The following is a 9,701-nucleotide window of genomic DNA, read 5'->3' on the forward strand; positions in this document are numbered from 1 at the left end:
TTTTTTTTTTTTTCTTTGTGGAGACAGGGTCTTGCTCTGTGGCCCAGACTGGAGGGCAGTGGCGCCATCTTGGCTCACTGCAACTTCTGCCTTCTGGGTTCAAGTGATTTTCCTGCCTCAAACTCCCAAGTAGCTGAGACTACAGTCATGTGCCACCACACCCGGCTAATTTTTGTATAATTTTTGTTATTTTTTTGTAAAGATGGGGTTTCGCCATGTTGACCAGGCTGGTCTCGAACTCCTGACCTCAGGTGATCCACCCACCTTGGCCTCCAAAAGTGCTGGGATTACGGGTGTGAGCCACCGTGCCCAGTACAACTTTTTTTTTTTTTGAGACAGAGTCTCGCTCTGTCGCCCAGGCTGGAGTGCAGTGGCTCAATCTCGGCTCACTGCAAGCTCCGCCTCCCGGGTTCAGGCCATTCTCCTGCCTCAGCCTCCCGAGTATCTGGGACTACAGGTGCCCGCCACCATGCCCGGCTAATTTTTTTGTGTTTTTAGTAGAGACGGGGTTTCACCGTGTTAGCCAGGATGGTCTCGGTCTCCTGACCTCGTGATCCGCCCGCCTCGGCCTCCCAAAGTCAAACAACACACTCTTAATAACACTTACTACAAAAAATCCTGCAACAGCAGCATTCACCAGATGCTCAAGCGGTCCTTTCATATGTCAGGAGCTGTACGAGGTCTTGGGTTTACTGAGAAAAGAAGAGCATTGTTGCACCCCAGGAAGTACAGTCCAGTGAGGGAGACAGGCATGTAAGTTACTCTCTGTGGTGATAAGGAAATGGTAGAGGGGCCCTTGGGTGCGTTGGGCATGTAGGTGGGCACCTAGTCCCGGGTGAGAATCTTCCCCAGGAAAGTTTGCCTGCTAATAGATCTATGGACTCTTTAGGGATGGACAGAACATTTTTCACTCAAGTCACAACCCTGTGCTTATCCAACGTGCTCTGACCCCATGCACTTCCCCAGCCTCTCCTCTAAGCACCCTTTGCTCTCCCACCCAAGAACGCCCCTGTGGGCTCTCTCAAGTTCCTTCTCTCACACTTACCCTCTTCATGACTCTCCTTTTCTCTCTCACCTGCAGGCTTTCACCAATGTCGCTCCCTCTGGCCCACACGAGTCCCCGGACCTCCCGCTGAAACAAATGGGTCTCTGGAGACCCTTGGTCTCCATCTGCACCAAGATCGTGCCAGCGCCCTCTCTCAGGCTTCCTTAGCATCCCCACTGACCCGTGTTCTCCCCTCCACCACAACAGTGACAGTGCCATGGCTTCAGGGAACATGACGCTGATGCCCAGGAGTGGTTCATTTCAGATGCCTGACAAATAGGGATAAATGTAGCTTTTTGATTAGTAATATCACAATTCTGTGTTTCCACTTGAACAACAGTACAAACAGAATGACAAGTCCCTTGTACTCCGTAATTCGTCATCTATCTAAGGTGCAATTTGCTAGGGATTTAGGTTTATTCACCATCTGAAAATCAGAAAACTATTATAGGCTAAACCTTCCCAAGTCCCCAAGCACAGCAGGATTTCTGGAGGAGTCAACTTTGGTGTATTCAAGAGGACAATGGGGCTTTTTATGTCTCTAAAACTCACTGTACCATGCTTGGTATAACATATGTACAATATATTTAGACATTAACCAACCTTTTTGTATGGCAGGTCTATCAGTCAGACTTTTCCAGAGAAACGGAATCAATGGGAGATAGGTAGATAGAAATATAGACAGATTTATTATGGGAATTGGCTCGTGTGACTGTGGAGGCTGAGAAGTTCCACCATCTGCCATCTGAAAGCTGGAGACCAGGAAAGCCGGTGGTGTGATCAGTCCATATCCAAAGGTCTGGCAACCAGGGGAGCTGACAGTGGACTTCCCAGGTCAAAGCCAAAGGTAGGAGAACCTGGGGGCTACTGGCATCAGTCCTGGAATCCAAAGGCCTAAGAACCGGAAGATCTGCTATCCGAGGACAGGAGACAGATGTCTGCACTCAAACAGAAAAAGAATTCACCCTTCCTCAGCCTTATTATTCTAAGCGGGCCCTCCATGAATGTGACGATGCCCACCCATGTTGGTGGGGGTGGATCTTCTTTACTCAAAGTCTGCTGGTCCCCATGCTAATCTCTCCAGATGTGCCCTCACAGACACACCCAGAGATGATGCTTTTCCGGCTACCTGGGCATCCCTTAGCCCAGTCAGACTGACACTTAAAATTGACTACCACAGCAGCAACAACAATAACGAAGCGAAATTGAGTGTGCTGGTCAACTGTGAGTCAGCCTACGCATGAGCACATGCCTACAGAGGGACCATGGGCACCCTAAATCTGGCCAGGCTCAGGACTCCTCATTTGTCCCCATCTCTCTGGCTTATTCGAGACAAGTGTCCTTCCTTCTCCCCAGACCTATCCTAAGCTAGCTGAACACCCTGCCACAAGCAAGAAAAAAGAATGCCTCCAAATTGAACAGCAAGTGGCAATTAATACAGACATCCCCACGTATCCCCAACTTAGTGATTCCCCCTCCCTGATGGGCTAGAACCTGTTCCTGACATCATGGTGGGGAGTCACCAAGTTCACCACTATCATCAAGTGCCAGAGCCCGGAGAAGTGGGGAGCACTGCACCCGACGAGGCATGGCTCCAGAGCTGACAGCCTGGGTTTGATTCTAGTCTCTGGCACTCCCAGCTGTGTGAACTGGGACACGTTAACTAGCTTAGTGGGTCCTGATTCTTTATCTGAAGATGTTTGATAATGAGGAAACTTTTTTAGTAAGATTTATTTAGGTGAGCCAACGATGATTAAGTACTGAGAAGAGTGCCGAGCACCCAGGGAAACTCATCACCCAGCTATGATTATGACCACCACCATCACTCAATTAGCAAGTTCTCTTAGTTTCAAGGAAACTAACTCAAACCAGTGTAGGCAAAATGGGGGAAAAAAATTGGTGTCAGGAATTACTAAAAGCAGAGCTCAAAATGCTTTTTTTGAGGTTCCCCCGCCACCAGTGCCACACCTCGCACTGAGTTCTAGAAATAGAAAGCAGAGGAGTGCAAGGTGTCATGAGAAAGGGAAGCTCACAAACTGACTTGGTGATTGTGGCCTGTGTGCACCTGACGCACTGCCAAGTGCTGGGGGAACAGAGAGGGGAAATCTGCTCTGCCTGTGGGGCTTGGGTGTCAATGAAAAGTTATGGGATATTCCCAAGAATGGCTTTTGTGCACCAAAATATTACTCAAAGGTTGTTTTTTTATTAATATTCATTTTACTTAAAATACGAATTTTTAAATCTCATCTTTCCTTTAGCATTTAATTGAACTTACAAGCTTACTATTTCATAAATAGTACGACTCTAGCAAATTTTAGCCATCTCTGCTAAGAAAACATTTACAACTTAATTGGATTGCCATAAATAGCTCAAACCTACCTGTAAAATACTCAACTTTCAAGGGCTATAATTTGATAACAAAAATCTTAAGTACTTAAAAAACTCCTACAAATCTAATAAACTTACAAATATAAGGATTTTTAAGTATCTTAAATGCATATCACTTTAATAAGACTTCAATATAAAACAAGTCAATGTGAGTTATTTAATAACATATTTGTAATAGAATCATAATGATAATCTGTTACTCCAATGTGCCAATTTCTTTAAACACTGTGAATTCTTAAAACACCAGATATGCACAGCTTATTTCTCAGCACCAACTATCATTACCGGAAGGTTGATGGGTTTCATCTCCTTAAATATTTCTATATTTAATCCACAACCTTCTTATAGTTAAGAAATGCATACCCACTAAGAAGACAGTTATGTAATCCCAATAATTTTGGAATAACTTTTCAGCTTGATGAGGTGCCCAACAAGCAGAGCTATGGGCTGGGACCTGAGCCCAGAGGCTGGACACACCCAGACCCGTTGTTCCATGTCCCCATCTAGCAGGCTGAGCCACATAGAGATGGACTCGACCCTTGTAGGAAGAGACATTCATGGAGCTCACATTCTTAGACCTGGGGTTCCCTCATCCCCTTATCTGATCCTTTTAATCACTCATGAGCATCTACAACTGCCTATCAGGATGCTATATCACCTAATGACATTTTGTGTGTGATATCCAAATCAGGTAAGGACACCCCTTCTGTGATCCCATAGAACAAAAGAACAGACACTGAGAAGGCCTCGGGGAGACGGAGGAATTGGGGCTGTGTTTCTCCTCACACCAATACTTTAATGCCCGGGTCTTCCTGCTTTCTACTAGCTGTTCAGGGTCCCACTGGGCTGGACCCAGTGGTATGCTGGAACTGGCTGTGCACATTTCTATCCAATCCTGCTTTCAGTGACATCACATTGGCAGCCTGAAATCAGCCATGGCTGGGAAGCATTTATAGGAAGAGGCAGATGCTACAAACACGGGCTTTAGGAGACTTAGTTGTCCAGCACTTACCACTGATGGTGCCCCAGTCAGACGTGCAATCTCTTTGGTCAGGCTTGGGATTCTCGACTAAACTCTGTATTCTAGGCCAGTCAGCTGATTATTCTCTCCTTCCAGTTGAATTTGGTCTATGCCAAAACAGAGTGTTGTAGTGCTCTGCACTACTGTTTCTGGTGGGAAAACTAAGCTAATAATGGATAAATTGGAACCACATTAAGACATTAGTGACAAATATTTACAGGCAAGCTGAGAGAAGTCTCTTCCACAGAATAGGGGGAAAATAATTACAAGTTTTTAAAAAGTGTCACTCTTTGGCTGGGCACGATGGCTCACACCTGTAATCCTAGCACTTCGGGAGGCCAAGGTGGGTGGATCACCTGAGGTCAGGAGTTTGAAACCAGCCTGGCCAACATGGCGAAACCCTGTGTCTACTAAAAACACAAAAATTAGCTGGGCGTGGTGGCACACGCCTGTAATCCCAGCTACTCAGAAGGCTGAGGAAGGAGAATCGCTTGAACCCAGGAGATGGAGGTTGCGGTGAGCCAAGATTGTGCCAGTGCACTCCAGCCTGCATGACAGGAGCGAGACTCCATCTCAAGGAAAAAAAAAAAATGTCACTTTTTGAGGAACTTCTCTAGTTGTCTTGATATCTAGCTTCCATGGTGCATTCTCCAGTGTCTTTTTGGTTGTTATTGTTGTTGCTCATAATCCTCAAAAACCGACGAGTAAAACTATTGCCTTAAAAAAGGGCACTTTCCAAGCATGTACCCAGGGGTTTGGCCATTCTCCGTCTACACTCCTCATTGAGCCTCTGCCTCTGATTTGTTTTATTTGGCATTTACATTTCTGTCCAACCTGGTATTTAATAAATAAACATTTAATGAATGTTGTCAAGGTTTAAAAGTTGGAGGATTTCCCTTATGATCTAGGTTTCTGGCTTCCCTTGACAACTGGAAGGTCTAAGAATACATGACCATATTTTCACATGGTCAATGGTCAATGGTCAGCAGCTAGTCAGGGCTGGGATGCGATTGCTCCTCTTTAAGCGGGTGCCAGTGGTTTCATTCACACAGTATCCACCCAGTCTGCTTCTCTCACTTACTCCCTGGAATGGATCGTGGAGATAAAGGTAACATTTCAGGAAGAATGGCAGCTCGAGGGATGCGATTCTGACCTCCCTAAGGGAGGCGTTCTTAAGATAGGAGGAGGATTGACGCTGTCTAACAGCACCAAAGGTTGTCAGGATGATCAAATTGCAGTCCCTTCTCAAACTATTTACTCCAGTGTCCTGAATCTCCCCATTCCAGACAGCAGATTGAAACTGACCTTTGTGAGAACTGAGGACACACACCTTGTTTGAAACCTCTCCACAACATCCTTTCCAGAGATTCCCAGTGTTCTCCAATCAACTTAGATGGTCTCATTACCTCCTAAGGCAGCCACCCTGACTCTTCAGACCATTTTCTTACATCGGACAGGAATCTGATGCCCATGTTACCATACTGAAATTATATACCACTTTATAATTTGCGAAGTACAGTCACACACATGGCGATGGTTAATTTTATGTGTCACCTTGACTGGGCTAAGAATGCTCAGTCAAATATTTCTGTGTGTGTGTGTGTCTGTGAGTGTGTTTCTGGAAAAGATTAGCATTTGAATCAGTAAACTGGGTAAAGAATATCTGCTCTCACTAAGGTATCATCCAATCTGTTGAGAACCCCGATACAACAGAAAGGCCAAAGAAGTAAGAAGTGAGAATCTTCCTCACTCTCTCTCTCTCTCGTTCTCTCTCTGCCCCCCTCCGTCTCTCTTCCTCCCTCCCTCTTCCTCCCTTTCTGTCTCTCTTTCTCTCTTTCTCCCACCCTCCCTTTCTCTCTTTCTCTCTCTCAGTTTCCCCTCTCCACCCTTGAACTGGGACGTCCATCTTCTCCTGCCCTTGGACATCAGAGGTCCTGGCTCTTGAGCCTTTGGACCCTGGGACGTACACTAGCAGAGCCCCCACCCCCGCCCCGTTCCCAGGCCTTCACCTTCAGACTGAGAGTTACATCATTGACTCCCCCGGCTCTCAGGCTATCAGGCACAGACTGATTCACACCAGTTTTCCTGGTTCGCCAGCTTGCACATGACAGATGATGGGCCTTTTTGGCCTCCATAATTACATGAGCCAAATCGCCTCTTTTACATATATATACATGTATATATAGGCATACATATATATGCATATATACACACACATACATATATACATATATGCACACACATACACATGCACACACACATATATCCTATCATTTCTGTTTTTCTGGAGAACCCTGGATAATACGAACACAGTCTCATTTAATCCTCACAGCAAGACTGAGTTGTTTACATTATCGCTTCTTTCCAAATGAGGAAATGGAGGCTCAGAGAAGTTGCATGGCTTAGCCAGTCACACAGCTGGTAAGTGGAAATAAGATAAAATTTTTCTGATTCAGATTTCAGTATTCTTTTTCTAGAACCATTGGTCTAAGGTCTATCCTGTGCATTAATACCAAGCATGTCTAATTCCTCTTTTCTGTAACAGACTTTCATATATTTGACCACAGATGTCAAGCGTCCCATAAGCATTTCCTATTTCTCACTAAATATGCTGTGTTCCTTGCATCAAGAGTCATTTGACAAAGTTTCTACACTTCACACTACTCTCACCTCTCTTCTAAACAGAGCAGGTAGTTTGAAAGCTCGAATATAAAGACAATACTTTAGGTATGGCCAGCCCAGCACTAAGGAGAGCACAACTGTCTTCTTCATCCTCTAGTGTTATACACCCAGTAATTCAGCCTGAGCACATGACGTTCACGGCAATATGTTAAGCTAAACATTAGGTGATCATGGATCTCGCTTTGCCCAGGACAGTCTCCAATATGCTTGTTGTCCTGGCTGAATTGTTACTGATGCTCTTGTTTTACTCTTGAATGTCCTAGTTCGGATGACAATTGCATGGTCCCCTTACCTATTAGGAAACAGAGCGTCAACCACTTCTTTCCTACGGTTGCTGTTGCTCAGGCTTGTCTTCTTGGGATAAAATTTGAACCCAAGCAAAAAAAAAAAAAAAAAAAAAATCTTAAATGTATCCATCTGCTTGAATCCAGCCTATATTATACTGCACAAATGGTCCCAATTCTTCCATGCACTCTGTCCTGCGTAGCTTTGCCGGGCCCTCACTCTGCAGGGTGGTGTCATTCTCCAGCCTTCACCACGGCCATGTGACTTGCTTTGGCCAATGGAAAGTTAAGAGCTACGAGACCAAACAGCCCTGAAAAGCGTTTCCATGGCTGGACTTGTATGCATATGCTTCCGCCGTCACCATGAGCAGGCTGTGTCTGGGGTGGCCGCTGTGCCCTGAGAGGAGGCTGAGGGACACATGGAGCGCAGGTGCCCCAGCTCAAGTGCCCCAGCCTAGAGCTGAGATCAGCTGACAATAATGAGTGCTAGTTTAAGCCACTGAATTGGTGGTGGATTTTTTAAAGGCATCTATACACAGTCTAGCTGCATACTACTCCAGATTCCCAGGCTTTGGGTACCTGACCCTACCATCCAAGCTACCATCATCCTAAATGTAATGAGTATGTATGCCATACACATACTCAAGTCCCTTTTAAGCTATTGAATAGGATAGGGCTATATTGTAACCCTCAGGGAACAGCATTCCAAATTAATAATTCAATCAGCAGTCTAACCAGACCAGTTAGTTATAATAAACTAATAATTGTTGACTCTGAGCACTTACTATTTTCAGCATGTGGTATGAACTATCTCGTTTAATCCTCTTCAGTCAGATGATATAATCCTCTATGAGTCAGATGATATAATCCCTATTTTATGATGAGCACAATGGTGAACACATGGCTTGAGGAACATACCCAAGTCACAGAGCTGTGAATGCAGCTGGGGTCCTCCCTGACGGCAGCACCTTCACTCCTGGGCACCTCATTCCCACCCATCAAGTGATCGAGTGCTGACCACATTCCAGGAGAGCCTGGCACATGGCTTTGGGGGGGTTGAGAAACACAATCTCAATTCTTAGTGGGATATCACTCACCAAAAAGTAGTCAGCATGATGTAAATAAAAAGAATATGAGATTTGGAGATAGCCAGACAAATGTGGGTTCACATCTGGGCTCCAGCACTGACCTAGGGTCGTCTCCTTAATCTCTCTGAACCACACTTTTGTTGTCACAAAATGAAGGTAAAAATGCTAACTTCACATGGTCATTTAGAGCGTATAAAGCTCCTAGCTCGGCCAATAACTCAGTTTCAAGAGATACTTACTCACCTCCGTGTCTTAGGTAAAAATAGGCTTGATTCGACATCTTGCCCAGTGGTGTGTGGATGTGCTAAAGACTGCACTCAGACCCTCCCTTCCTTGCTGGCCAGGCCATGTTTTGTGTTTATGGAACTAATTCTTTCACTGACTTGCACTTGTTGCTACTGACTCTTACATTGCGTATTCAGGTCATTCCATATTCCAAAAAAAGAATTCAGTCCTGTCCTCGAGCCAGCTGAGTGAAATGCAAAGACAAGGCATTACTTCCTCTGAAAAACGAAATTTGGAAATTGAAAAACAAAACAAAGAAAGCATTTTAAAAATTCTATTTAGAAGAGGGAATGGAAACTAATTTTCCAATTTTGGAAACCACTTCGTCATTTTGACACTAAATTTAGAGATGAACTCAACTTTGGAGCATGTCGGACCTCAGATCTCTAGCATTGCAGGTCCTGTGTAGCTGCATTGTACCCAGATAGCAATATAGGTAACAATTACAATCACAGGCTTTAGACCCAGAGACTCCAAGGAGGCTTACTAGCTGCAGGACCCTGGACAGGTTGCTTAACAGGTTTATACTTCTGTTTACTCACTTGTAACACAGAAATTACAGTAATGCCACCTCATCCAATTGTAGTCGGAATGAAAAGAACTGATACTTAGAGAAACCTTAGCCCATAGTAAACTCTCAAAAAAAATCTGCTGAATTATCATTACTAATGAGATTTTGTTCAGTTAAATTTCTCTTTTAGAGCACATTTTCTTGATTTACATAAGCATTACTGTAGCCATCCTAGGCAAAGCTACAAGCAAAACAAGGAACTGAAAATAGAAGTTATTGGTTTTGCCTTTTAAACATTCCCAGTTAAGTACCTTAAAATGCTATCTTAACTTTTTTTTTTTAAACTTTATTCTTTCCACCTTTTTTTCTCTTTCCACTTTTCCTTCCCCTCTCTTAG

The 9,701-nt window shown here is 44.5% G+C and overlaps 1 protein-coding gene across 1 annotated transcript in view; it reads left to right on the top strand.

Moving 5' to 3' along the window:
* Positions 1 to 5,336, top strand: part of LOC144336302 (uncharacterized) — an 83,197-nt gene extending 77,861 nt beyond the window's left edge. The window contains exon 4 of the transcript XR_013407932.1: positions 1,082 to 5,336. The gene's annotated coding sequence lies outside the window, so the exon portion shown is untranslated. The remainder of the gene's footprint in view (positions 1 to 1,081) is intronic.
* Positions 5,337 to 9,701: the final 4,365 nt, after the last annotated feature.

The sequence above is a fragment of the Macaca mulatta genome, chromosome 17 (assembly GCF_049350105.2).
Source record: "Macaca mulatta isolate MMU2019108-1 chromosome 17, T2T-MMU8v2.0, whole genome shotgun sequence".
NCBI lineage: Eukaryota > Metazoa > Chordata > Mammalia > Primates > Cercopithecidae > Macaca > Macaca mulatta.